Below are 14,274 nucleotides of genomic sequence, written 5' to 3'. Positions count from 1 at the left end.
CACCCTCGGCAGGTGCCCACATCACCCATATCAGACAACGCTACTAAGTTTCCCCTCGAGGATTAATAAAGTATTTTTGAACTGATTTGAATATTTGACTATTAGTGCAGCTAGAAAAGGAAGCAATGTCGTGTTTCCTCTCATTGGTCACGGTAAGTGTAGGGTGTAAAAGCATAGGAAGCCCCTCTCAAGCTCTGGGCACAGTGGACTCACAGAAGCATCCCTGCCTCTATAATTTGATGGCCCGGCACTGACAAGACGTTCGTGTGTCTTAAGTCACCGGTACATCTGCAGTCGGCTGCATAGCTCCTTGTCACAGCTCTCGGGCTGAGCAAACAACCCTGACCTCCACATAGCACCCAAAACAACAAAGCCGAGTGACGGTGACTACACATAACTTTGTGCACAGAGAGCCGGAGCTCATTTCATCAACACATAGATCTGAATACCATCAGGATGTTTAATCCTTAAAATATGCGAACAACTGGGTGGTGATGTGATCTGAGCAGTTGACCATATGATAAAACTGCTGCCATCTGAATATATGCGTGATCAGTATTACTAGAACCAAGCAGAAACCCTTGCTCGGATGTTTACAATCAAATCAAAAGGTTAATTTTTCAAGCTTTTCTTGATTTTCAGGTCCTGCATTGGAAGCTTTAATAAACAAAGGTCTGGTGACTTTTTCAGGGCGTGTCAGAAATGACCTGATTGGTGAGATTAAGTTTTGCTTTGAGCAAGCTGGCATGCTTGATTATTTTACAGTCAAAACTATAGCAGCTGTTAATCTTTATGTCATGGTAGTCACGGTCATTATCTGAAGACTTTTTTTTTTGTTTACCATTTTTTTGCTGCTTGACATTTCATCTTGCTTACGTGGAACAGGATTGAGAACCTGCTGGACGAAAACAAAAATGTTATCAACTAAGGCCAAAAGGACTAAATTTGGCTTATTTTCAATTCTTAATAAGATAGACAGCTGTGATTTCCTTGTATAATGACAAGGTTTTGGCAAATTATTTGGCTAGAGGGGATAAAAATTGTTTTTTTTTTGTACTGTACAAGTGAAAATTTACAGCACGTGTGTATATCCGCATAGAATTAATCTATACTCATGAGTTTCAAATGTTTTAGTGAGCTAGCAACACTGCTCAAACATTTGTGTAACAGCAGACATTTTAAACAGGCATACAACAGGACACACTTTTCCACTTTGTCATATTTAGTTGCTTTAAGTCATAAAAACAAACAAAAGAAAACATGACATTGGTGAAGCAGAATTTTCTCTGACAGTTACAAAGAGGGAAAGCCACAAAAGGTCATTATTAGAGAAGCTGGCAGAGGGCTTTATTTAGGCTTATTCATGGAAAAGTTGACTGAGAGGAAAAAATGTGGGAGACAAAGTGCACAAGCAACATGGAAATCCATTGACTTCCTAAAAGAAGTTTTTGTTTTGAACAGGGATATTCTAAGGTATTTGCAAACTCTGCAACTTCTTGAAGTGCCCAGCAGACCTGAAAGGAAATGTTAATAAATACAGAAGTTATACACACATGCAGGTGTATCTCAAAACATTTGATATCATCAAAAGTTAACTTATTTTAAGGACTTAATTAAAAAAGAAGTCAATCATTTATTTATTTATTGTTGTGACTTTCCAGTAATAAAAAAAAGTCAAATTTCAGTTTTCAAGAAAATATGAACTCTTATAACCTCTGAAACGGGTAACTCTTGTTGCCTGTGCATCTTTTTTTTTCCACACTTTTTTCTTCCACTCAACTTACTGTTGTTATGGTTACATACAACGCCACATGATTCTTTCTGTGTTACAAATCCTAATTCTGGTATTCAATTTAATTGATATTCAATTTATTCTAAATTAATCAAAAATCTATTCAGATTTGTGTGTTTTTATTAACTGTAAAGTAGTCTTAAAATTAAGAGCTTGTAATGTTATCACTCTGTGTGTAATTAATACATAAGTCTCACTTTTTTAATTTAATTACTGAAATAAATGTAGTTTTTTTTTCATTTTGATTCCAATTTAATAGTATGTGTTTACGACTAGTGCACATGTCAACATGGCTTCGGAGGACTTTGAACTGCTACGCAGTCGCAAAGTTCGCTTGTAACTAAGGCATCCTGTCCTCATTACTGTTTTATTTGCCCATGTGTAAAGACATTTGATAAAGGATAGAATTACTTTGAATTTTGCTGAAAAAAGTTCGTTATTGTTTGGCCCAAATAGGCACTTCGGGTGCTCACGCGCTGTCAAAAATAATGTCTCTCGATTGACAAAGGGGTGTATTAAATGACTCCCAGTGTATTTTCTACATGTAATTGTGCAGCACGTTTCATAAATCCGCTAACCCCATCAATATATCGGTATACTGGCAGAGTCGCGTCGTTTTGGGCCACTTTTCAGAGTCTCCCCAGCGGTATCAACAACTTTTCGCTGATGAGACAATAGCAGATAGTTCCATTTAATGCGGGAGCAGCCATCGAGCTCGTGCAAGGGGGCGTCAGGAAATCGTCAAGAGTTCTCCCGCGAGCTCAAAACCGGCCGAATCTACAGTAGCGCGTGACGTCTTCTGACGTGCGGCGCTTCTGCTTGTTTATTTACCGCGCGAGCGTAACACAACAGCCGATGTGAAAATGTAATGCGGAGAAGCTTCCCTTCTCTTATTCCCACCCCTACGGGGACGGAATGGACTCGACCTACTCAATCATGCACTTCAGCATACACTGCAAAGAGCATGCTTTCACCTTTAGGATTGTCTCTGCTTCTTGAAGTCACCCTGGAATTCTCTCGTGAATAAAGCAGGTAAGACCGACCTTACTTTTTCCTCGTCTTTGATCCACGCACGGAGTTCAGTGAAGTGTTTTTTTTTCCCCTTCCCTCCTCAATAGACTGTGTGTATGTATGTGTGTGTGTGTGTGTGTGTGTGTGTGTGGAAGGCGACAGTTTGATCTTGATGTATAAATAGGTTACAGCTAGAAGTGTTATATATATATATATATATATATATATATATATATATATATATATATATATATATGGTATCCGTGTGTAGATTCCCCCCCCAAGTTTTATGCATACTTTATTGAGTTTGTTTTTAACTTCAATATTAATGCTTAATAAATTAAATCAAGCTTTTTAAAGTCAGGATAAAGTTGGAATTGAAGCTTCTTTGAGAAACCTTGTGGTAAAGCAAACTTTCCACCAGCTCATGTTAGTGTTTTTTTTTTTCTTCTCTTTTTGGTAAACACTCTGTAATCCCCTCAAACACAGATATACCTACAGAGCTATAAATGGTGCACAAAAAAAGATAGGAATCACCCAAGAGGAGGGGAGAACTGTTCTTCTTTTTTTTTTTTAAAGCGATTATTTTATTCACTCAGCAGCAGGCATACAGGGGGAGAGGTGGACGTTGGGGAGGGGTAAAGGAGGAGGGGTGTGGGGGGTATATCCATATTAGGAAGTCGTGTCCTACATAATAGACGTGGCACAACTGCCACTGAACGGGGCACAGGTGCCAGTAGTCGCTTTTCTTTGACTTGCCAATATGAGGATCTGAAACCGCTGGAAGCTCTTTGGTGTGTCGCATTTCTTCTTCTTTCAATCTCTGCGCTTGCACGCGGGTGAGTGCGTGCGTAGTCGTGCGCGTGCACGTCGAGATGTGATGGTGGTGTAGGTGTTGAAGGTGGTGGAGGGAGGAGGTTGAGGGTGCGGGTGGGGGTGGGGTGGGGGTTGCGGAAACATGTGGAAGTGAGGGATGATCGTGTGCGCGTGCACGTGAGCTTGATGTTCTAACTTTTCCCCCTTATTGATAAATGATGATGATGATGATGATGGTGATGATAGCGCCCACGCGCAGGTTGAGGCGATCTGTGCCCGCGCGAATGTTTGCTAAGCGTTTTGACACACACACACACACACACACACACACACACACACACACACACACACACACACACACACACACACACACACACGCCTACAGGTGCGTGCATGTTTCTTTTTGTATGCACAAGTCCCGGTCGGTCACAGACGTTGTCGCCGTACCTATTTACCCAAAATTCCATTTCACTCGGTCTGGCGTGGTTTGTTTTAAGCACGCAGGGAACGGGGGATGGAGCGCGAGCTGCCTGGGAGACAAATGTCCAGCGTCGAAACCTCTTCTTCTCTGGACACTTTATAATTACACAGACGCGCACGCACACTCGCACGCGCCAGCTGATCCTCCTCTCGAGGAGGAAGCGCAGGAGACATGAGTGAAACAACAAAGAGAGATAGAGGAAGAGGACAGATAGAGAGGAACTCGCGTTGCTCCGAGCTGGTGGACTGCGTGGGGTGTGGTGACAAGGTCTAACACCAGGAGGACAAACTTTGTCTCCTTCTCTCGCGTTTTATTTATTTATTTTTTTCGCCCTCGGTCTTGTTCTCAGCGTTTCACACATACACACACTGGGCATATTTCCATTCGCGGTGGGTTCAGGTACTCCCTGAAACTTCACTATTCCATCACTTCATCGGAAACAGAGCTATTTCAAGTTTTAGTTCCTTTCCATCCTTAGTTTGAGATAAATATACAACTGCTAGATTTGTTTGAGAAGTGAACAGATAAACGTTTTGTTGTGCCTGCCTGAACTAGAAAAGCATAGATATAGCGTGGTCTTATTTTTTCAAAGGGAAACGGTTTTTTACATATATGTTTTATAACAATTAGGGATTCTGGTTTAAATAAAGACTTTAAAAAATAATTATTAATTCGCTTAATATCCTACAGGTGTTTAACAAACGCATTGTAGGCTTTTATTTTGTTTTGTTCGTCGGTTTGTTCCTGAGCTATGACATTTCCGACAACCCCTGAAGGCAGCATGGGGAAACGATAGGAGACGAGAAACACAGAGAGAGAGAAACAGAAAGAGGAGAGTGACAGAGAAGAACCTGTGCTCTTCTACTGCACCGGGAGATAGGAATTCACCAGAGATCACAATTTCTTGTCCCGATTTTTTTTTTTTTTTTTTTTTGACAAACTTCGTTCGGGTTTTCTCTCCTCTTTTTGTTGCTGTCAGTGTGCAAAATACAGTGGACTCCCTATATCTGTGTTCGTGTATCTCTACTGGATCTTCACTTCTGAGGCTGTGTACAGTTTTGGTTTTGGAGAACTGCACCGGTTTGTTTTTTCATGCGAGGTTTTTTTTAGCCGAGTGCTGCTTTAACTGGTAAGGAAGTGGCTGTGTATGTTTATTATTGCTGGCTGTTTTCAGGGTGGCGTTGTGCAACCTTTTGTGCAGAATGGATTCTTTTCACGAAGTTAAACATTTTCATAAAGTTAAGCAAACACGAATAGTAAAACAAAAAAAGAAAAATGAAATAAAGTAACAAAAATGTTAGTTGCTTTACTAGAGATAAAGGTTTTTCAAGGGAGTTTTTCCACTGATAAGATTATTTTCTCCTTGTTCTAGTGGGAAAAAAGTCAGTAACCATAAATAGTTTTACCTTAGAGGGATGTCAAAGTATGAGTTTGTAATGTCATAAAGCAACAGAACACAGCTGTAAACATCTGGAGTCCTTAACTGATAATCATTGGAATGTGGACATGGGCTGATATGAGGTTGTCGTGATAAAAATAACACAGTATCATGATACTAAATGAGGAGTTGGGAGAAAAATAGCCAGTAAAACACAAAATGACACTTTAAGAAAAAAATATATTTTCAGTGAACCAAATATAAAAGTGCTGGGAATTCCAGTGCTAAGTTGTCTCTTTAAGAGTGATAGGTGGTGTCATTTTTTTCTCTCCCTCTGGAACAATGTACAAATTGAAGAATAAAAAAAAAAAAAAAAAACTTGTCGAAGCCTCAGCTAGCTGACCGGCAGTGCCTAGCAACAGGTGGGGGAGGGGCAGTGTAGTCTTAATCCATACTTCAAACTCGACTCACTCTGACACATTCAGTTTTTTGTGGTTTGGATTTTTTTCCCTTCTTTTTAAACCTCGGTATGTCCACGAATCAGTCCGTGCCAGTCTTAGGCCAGCTTGGGGAAGCTGTGTAAAAAGCTTTAAAATAAATTATTAATTAATCATTGCAGTGAGAAGGGGAGGGGAGGCGAAGGACTGCGTTGCTATACGGCCCATACAACCAGAGAAATCTGGTCGCCACTTTTTCTGGTATCTCGCTAAACGGAAAGGCATAGTTAAATAATCTTAGTAGGTTTTTAAAAAAAATTTTTTTAAACTTTGTAAAAACCTTGTCATATCAATAAATAGGCTACGAAGAAACAAAGAGGATGAATTCACAACAAAAGTCACAAGAAACCAAGTAGAGCAAACAAAATGTTCTTGTTGAAACATTTTGGGCATTGCCTTTGTAGTGTTCCTCCATTAGGAACTGACTACAGTGTTTACCACAAGAGACGGCCAGTGGAGAAAGAACGCACAGAATATGTATGTGTGTGTGTGTGTGTGTGTGTGTGTGTGTGCCCGCAACTTCTTTTTTGCGCTTTCATGAAAATAAAAACAAGGAAACGCCTTATCAGTCGGTACTGGGCTTTTAACTTCCAACAGTAGCTTGTAGTAGCTGACTTTACACACACACACACATTCACACACCAACATACACAGCTGTAGAGCAGTGTGATAATAGGGCTGTGTGTTGGCCGTTTGTATTCCAGTTATTATCTGTCTCAAACTGACGGCGTGTGTGAGATCATCAGCTGCAACTTTTCACTACTTGATAGCGTTTTTCTCTTTTTTTCATCCTCCTTTTGAGATTTACTTTATAAACAATACTGTCATGGATGCACCCAACCCAACATATTTTTTCCCCCTTTGCTGTGATGTCACACTAACTCGTAGTTAGAAAGAGAAAGAAACAGATAGCAGAGGGAGGGAGGGAGAAGAGACAGCACGTTGTTTTGCAGACAGGATTACATTGTCTCCCCCCTTGTCAGTTTGCAGACATTATGTTAAACGTTTCTTCTTCAGCCTGACAAAGTGCTCACTCTGTGGTTTTATACAGCATCTTCTAAGTGTAACATAACAAGCTTGTTCAAAAATAATCATCAAGCTGGACAGAAGGGCTGGTTGGATGTAAAGATGAAGTCGTTCAGTTGCGAATGTTTTGGGTAAGAGTGAAAAAAAGTTGGTTTTGAGTGAAGTCTTTTTTTTTTCTGAAAAAGGTGAATGTGGACAATTTGTTACACTCTGGCATGTTTCCCTTTTATGTTGATGAATTTGAGGCTGCCTTTATGCAAATAGCCTAGGACATGAGATAGAACGCACGTCTATGTAAAAATGTTGATATCTGATTATAATAATGCAATCCTCTTGGACTGCGGAAGTCCTTTGTGAAACCTGTTGATTGGCTTCAAAGTTGTGATACCTGTTTATGTTACAGCCACCACCTACTATTGCTCTCCATTGACACCATAAATGACACAAGTAGTTTTTTGTTGTTTTTTTTTGGTGAATGGAAACGCTTTGAGCCACTCGCTGGGCATTGTAAAGTGCATCAAAAGAGGAACCTGACCTATGCGTAATAGTGTCTTGTTTTTCAGGTTTCCTAATCCAGATGTGATTCATGTTCCTGCTTTTGCACAGCATAAGATCAATAAGATGTAAATTGGAAAAAAAAAGAAAAAAAGAAGAGAAAAACGTACATGCTTCGAGTGCAGCTCACTTTCTTTTCTGCTTCTTTTCTCTCTATCTGGTCGCCTTCTGCCATTGTCTGTCATACACTGGAGAACCGCTGCATACATTTGGGCTTTTGTCAATAGCAGTGTTTGTCTTCTGTGTGGTGCTTGTGTGCTTGTTTCTTCATCCACGTGCTTATCGTGATCAAACTTTCTACTCTAACACGACTCTTTATCTCCTCCAAAGATTTGCTTCACTTGTTTGCCTCTTTTTTTTTCTTCTTCTTTTTTTGTGTTCCCATACATGTGGGTGTAAAATTAGCAATTCCATTTTTTTTTCTTTTCTCTTGTCCTTCCAGAATGTGGAAGTGTTTTCTTGGTGTGGCGAGAAACAATGAGGACAAGGCAGGGCTTTGTGGTGGCAGAAATGCATTTTTAACCCATGTGAATGAATGGTGCCTCACATTCCACAGCACCAGGCCCTCGACTGAATGGCAGCACTAACACGGCTGTTTTCATTACTCATTACTGCCCTGTGCCTTTTCACCATGGACTTAGTCATTTACCTTTACCTACTCATATCGGGATTTAGTGGTGTGCTGGTTTTTTCTTCTCCTTTGACTTGCGCTTTTATTATGCGTGAGCTGTTATTTCAGCAGCATTTCGTGTTACTCGTAAGCCCTTATTCGAGTTATCATCAACGAAAGGCTCAAATTACAGTGTGTAATGTAAAAAGCTTGTTATTACTTGTGATCGCCTAATATGTCCCACCCTAACATTAAGATTTCTGCTGTGTTGTGTTTCTGTTTTGGGAGTGGGCGGGGGGGGGGAAGCTTAAAGTAACACATTTTATTGCCTAAAAGTCAGTGCAACTCCTTGGTCAGCAATAATGTTCATCCATCAGTTTGTGCTCAATCTCCATGGCAACCAGCTGTAACACCTGACTGGTAGTGAATGTTTTCTATTGTCAGGAATAGGTGTGGGAGATATAAACTTGAAGTTTCATCGTGATATTTTGCGGTACAATTGTGATAACAATAAAAATGACAATAATAAATATTTATTAGTTCTCTTTTAGATATCTGTATGACTGTGACTGCATGGCACAGCAACACACCCATATGAAATACGCTACTGTAGGACACCAGTCTTAAAGAAGTGTGCTACGTATCACTAAGATGCACACGCAATCTGCTTTTAATCATATTTTCAAATGTATTACTACTTATTATAGTACTAATTCTCTCATTGAACAAGTAGTAAGACTAACAATCCCAAAAATACAGACATATTAATTTTGATTTAATCAGAATTTATCATGATGATAAATCAAAATTGTTATCACTAGAAATGTATCACGATAAATAATAAACAATACGATAAATGCCCAACCCTAGTCAGGAATATGTGGGTTTGTCGCAACTGATATTACAAAGTCTAACATGCTAATGGACTTACCTAGAGGTTAACGACAAGCTATCCCCTATCCTCCATGCAAAATCAAAGCCATTAAAAATAAAAATCTAAAAATAAACCCTTTATTGTACCACATGAATCCAAAGCCAAAGGTTTCCCTATTCTTGGTTTGTGACCATGAGCAGAGCCATTATTGTGCTTCAGTCTCATTGTACTCTTTGGACAGATGAAAAAAGCCACAAACCTAGCATGGGGTGGATCTGAACACAACAGTTTGATGTTTCTTTCCCTGTTTTTTTGTTTTTGTTTTTTTTTTTACTCTTGAGCAATATTAGTGGCTTTAGTGGAAATCCTTGGAGACTTGTTCATTTTCTTTGGAATATAAACAATTGGCTCTAAATCAAGTCCCTCCCTGGCCAGTTTCCAGTACTTTTAGTTTGTGCCCTTAAACAAATAATTTCCTACTAATGTACAGTACATAATCATTGCATAATAGTCAATTTCTTTTGTTATTTACTGTTTAATTGAATTCTGCAAATTACATGCTCATTAAATGATAAAAATACATTTGTGGTGCAATATTTTCATTCGTCCTTTTCCTGAAAATTGTGGTTTTGCTTCTTCTCTGGGCCAGGTGGCACATACGAGATTTTGACCCCTGATCAAACCAGAATAACTCTGAACAACCTACTGTTGGTATACGAAATTCATCAGTCTCTCATCAGGATACTATCTCAAAGTAAACTATGAGAATATATAGCAAGTTACCTATAAATCATCATCTGTTAAAGCAGATGGAACACTTCCCCACGAATTGAGTCGAAGTACGAAGGGGATCCCTGCTGTACCCAAATCATGTTGGGTATAAAACAAACAAAACTTGAAAAGCGCAAAATGAGTAAGAGGAATTTCCTAAGAGATTCCAGAGCTGGCTAGTTTCATTGTAAACATTCGATCGCAAGAAGTTTTGACTTGATGGATGTGAGAAAAAGTGTAGACATCGAGTCACGTTATTCCCTACCAGGTACAGTCGATGTTGCTCTAGCATTCTCCATCTTGTCTCTGCCTTGTTATGCTTGAGGTTGTATCAGTCCTTTCTGCCTGAACGCGAAAAGTGTATCTGCGTTCAAAGGCTTAAATAACTTTGTGTGGCATATTGAGGTTGGATTAGGAACAGAAGCAGGAAATGGCAAGTGCGAGAACCTATTTTAGCAGCTGTTTCCTTTTTGTTCCGATGAAACAAAGCATGAAAATAAACTATTAAAAAAAAGCGACTATCTCTTCGCTGATGGTCCAGACATTTCTGTCATTTCTATCCAGAGTCTCATGCCTGTTCTGGCATTGGTTGATGGCATTGATTCCCCTTGCTGCATGGTGGGGGTTTTCACTCTGAAAGGGCAATCTCTCTGGGTTAGCCTTGAAACACCACGCTCCTGGATTAAATTATAAATGAGCCCTCCGTGGGAAGCGTATTGCTTACCAACCTTGGATAATGAGAGGGAATTTGGATTCGAGGGGGACAGCACTTCTGTAGATTTTTTTTTTTTTTTTAGACTACCATGCATTTTGTTGCTAAAAAGTTTTGGAAACTGGTGGGGTATTTAATCCCTGTATTTGGGTCACACCTGCACCCACTGCATCCATGTGGATTGATACGAGCCAAGCTGAGACTGTCCGGGCCCTGGGACGTGAAGTCTGATAGTTGTCTAAATTAGTGCCAAGAATATGATGTGGCAATCAGAGGATTAAGATAGGACAGAGGTCAATGGGGGTAGAGTTGGTGGGCGGGGGGAATCTGCAGTCACAGGGATTTAGGTAAAAGGCCGTTTTAGCCTTTGTTGTGCTCTCGCATAGAGTTGTTGCTGTTCTTTCTTGAAACGCAATTGATATCAGGAAATATTCTTATCGCCAATGTTGTTGTTATGACAAAGGCTGACTTTTTTTTTTCTTCAGTTCATTGCTGTTGTGGTGGAAACCCCCCTGTGAAATTCAAGAAACTACCCACAGAAAAAACAGTGACACAATGTGCATATTATTTATATGCCTACAGTTGATCCTATTCAAATTTCCTGTTTTGTTTCAGGGTTATTGATAACGCAGAGGACAGGTCCTGACATTAGTCACAGTGATTGGAGAGAACAGTGTGTCTTTGAAAACAATCCACAATCTTATTGGTAGTAAGTGAACATTTGCCCTACAAAACTGCAAAACTACCAACCTTAATGATTTGAAATCATTTGAAACACAAGTAGCTTCAGTTACACCAATGAATTACTGACAACAAAGTTTCACATGAGTCATCTTGAGAATGCCTACAAATTCCCTATATCTTGAGTAGGAGTAGACGATATGAACTTGAGAAATTTTAGTAAACTAAAGTAATTACCACAAAATAACTATGCATGCAAATTTTGCACATATTTCTATTTGTTGTACTACTAAATAAGATGTTAACCTGTAACGGGCGGTAGTTAAAATGTCTAGTTTACTTTAGAGCTCCATCATTTCATAACTTGTTCAAAACAAACTAACTGGAGTTACTTTCTAACCTGGTCATGGGTCAAATATGGGTTAGTGTTTGATCTCTAATCATAGGCTGATTTAATCCGATTGGGCTGGGTCAGAGGTTTGTCCAAGCATGCTGGGTTAGGTTTTCAACCAAACCAAAAAACCAATGTCTCTGGTTTTAAAGTAAATAATGTCTAATAATAAGGCTAAAAGAAGGAAAGAAAACCCATTATTTGGATCGCTACACAAGTATTAATGGTTTTTAAGATACATTTCTTTTAAGTTCAATTCTGTGTATTAGGGATGGGTGATATGGAGTATTATCGTGATATTTTGTGTTGCTATTGCGATAAATGATACAAGAGACAATAAGAACTTATTGTCACTTGTATCATTGTATCATGTATTGTCAGAATAATAACTATTCTGACAATACATACAGTTGAGCTTTTTCTTTAAATGACATGATGACAATAAATCAAAAATCTTGTCAAGATTAGAAATTTATCGTGATAAATGATAAGCGATATGATAAAATCCTGCCACTATTGTTTATCACAACATTATTTACTTCAAGAAGGTTGTCAGAAGAATAAGTTATGCAGCAGATTGTTTTAAATCTTTTAGAAGATTGAGCCAAACCTAATACCTTTAAAAATGTTGCATAGATCTGAACCAGTTAGCAACATTACAGTATAGAAAGCTTTCACAAATTCCTACGATTCACCACCACAAATGTCAGTGTCCAGAGCTGTGCTGTGCACTGTGAGTCAGCTGGCTGAAATAAGTCATTGTCATTTTTTCCCATGCTTTCACAATACAAACTAATAAGTAACTTATATGTGGAAAAAAATTACCATTACAACAAAACAGCCAGTCATTGCTTGGAAACTAAAATATCACTTCCCACTCATAAAAATATGTAACCTATAGTCTTTGCAGCATTAACCCAGCAAATTAGTTAATTTTTTTTTCATACGGTCAGAAATTCAATCAATTGAACAGAGTTTCACTTCGGGTCAGCCGTGTTTGCTGCAGTTTCCATCTTTGTCCCTCGTGTTGTTTTTCCGTTTTATTGATGAGCCAATGAAACCGAAAGCTGAAAGGACTGGATTCATTAGTGGGGCGCTCGTCAGGTTTGGAGTATGACACGCGGTGATCACGGTTAATAGATTTGGGCCTGTTTCTGTGAACCCTCGCTTGGCATTGTTGCTGTGCTTGCCGCAGGATTAAAGGGGAGAAATAAGATTAGCTGGGAGAAATAGCCCTGGAGAAACACGTGGCTGCAATCGGGGATTGAGAGAAGGAGAAGAGAGAGAGAGAGAGAGAGAGAGAGGGAAGGGGAAGGAACTGCCCCTTTGTCCAGCCCAGATGTCACCGTGTTGGACTACCATTATTGATCTGCTGCTTTGCACACGTACAGCCGGCACCCACCGCACACACACACTCGTGCCTTAAATAGTTGGCAGTAAAACAGAAATTAAAGATAAAACTTTGTTAGCTTTGGATTATTAACACTTTTAAATAATCCTTTATCTTTTCAAATCACTTAACATCATTCATCAATGCTTTTCTCTGTATTATAGCGTGATGAAGTTCGTCACACTCATACAGACACAATACTTTGCTGTATACAAACAAAACATCACGTCTTCTGTCACGCCTGATTGTGTGAAAAACCCCCACTCCTTTTCTTATCTCTGGGCTCTTTCTTCCTCTTCTGTTGAGACAAGATGGCTTTGTTGACTGCCTTGCTTAGGTGCGACGGGCCAAGATCATGCACAAACTTTAGCATGTAGGTGTCTGTGTGTGCGCCCTCGCAAGGCTCGGCAGGGAGGGGAACATGGCACCCAAACTTAATCCAAACTCACAGCAGCCCAGAGGGCATTAAGGGTGAGTGGGGGTTGGGTGATCTGTTTCCTAAGCAGAGAGGCTCCTTTTTAGCATTCTGTTCCAGTTTATTAACACCCTCTGAAGGCCCACACATGTTTGCTTTTTTTCAGATTCTCAGAAAAGGAAAAAAAAAACTAATATTTTTAGAAGAAAACTGCAGGACATCTTGTGAAATTACAGTTTTGATAAGCAATTCTGGAGACCTGACGGAGCAGAAGTGTGACTGAAGTTGATATTAATAACTTGAAATGAAAAATGGGGGGGAGTGGGAGGTGAAAGGGTGAAATAAAAAAAAAAGAGGAAGTCCAGGATTACACGTTGAAAAGAATCTGTCATTCCAACTTTGGTTTCACTTTGATGCAAATACCTTCCTGCCATATAACCTCCCCCCTCAAACGGACACGTTCAACCACAAAGACACAAACAGTGCAGCCCGATCTCCCGCAAAGACCTATTGATCTGACTCCATTTTACTATAAAAACAACTTGAAACACAACAAACTTCTCTCCTTCCCTATTTCACCTCATTTATCCCAACTGCCTCAAATTCGCTATATATACTTAAGCTTTTCATTTATTACTGCTTACTCTCTTAATTGTGCCGAATCAAAGAGAATCGGGGGTAGTGGGGGGGCGGGGGGGGTTCTGACTGAAGGCCAGTGATGTTGCATGTCTGACTAACTTAGGGAAACAAGCTGGAAATGTCTCCAGGCTACTACAGCTAATCATTCAGGAACTGATCGTTAGCCACTGATGTCAGCCTAACCTTGCCACTGTGTGTTTTAGTGAGTTGTGTGTGCATGGATGGGGGAGCTGAA

At 39.6% G+C, this 14,274-nt stretch overlaps 1 protein-coding gene across 7 annotated transcripts in view; it reads left to right on the top strand.

Moving 5' to 3' along the window:
- The first annotated feature begins 2,066 nt into the window (after positions 1-2,066).
- znf516 (zinc finger protein 516) overlaps positions 2,067-14,274 on the top strand; it is a 57,973-nt gene continuing 45,765 nt past the window's right edge. For 2 of the 7 annotated variants that reach the window (XM_008432003.3, XM_008432008.3), the window contains exon 1: positions 3,669-5,229. The gene's annotated coding sequence lies outside the window, so the exon portion shown is untranslated. Of the gene's footprint in view, positions 2,825-3,414; positions 3,643-3,666; positions 5,230-5,267; positions 7,133-14,274 lie in introns of those variants that run through there. The other 5 variants (XM_008432004.3, XM_008432005.3, XR_001777439.2 and 2 more) reach the window with 5 other exon arrangements.

This window comes from Poecilia reticulata, chromosome 16 (assembly GCF_904066995.2).
Source record: "Poecilia reticulata chromosome 16, P_reticulata-male-v2, whole genome shotgun sequence".
Lineage (NCBI taxonomy): Eukaryota > Metazoa > Chordata > Actinopteri > Cyprinodontiformes > Poeciliidae > Poecilia > Poecilia reticulata.
The sequence above is the reverse complement of the archived record's forward strand: the minus strand, read 5'-3'. Positions and strand labels throughout refer to the sequence as shown.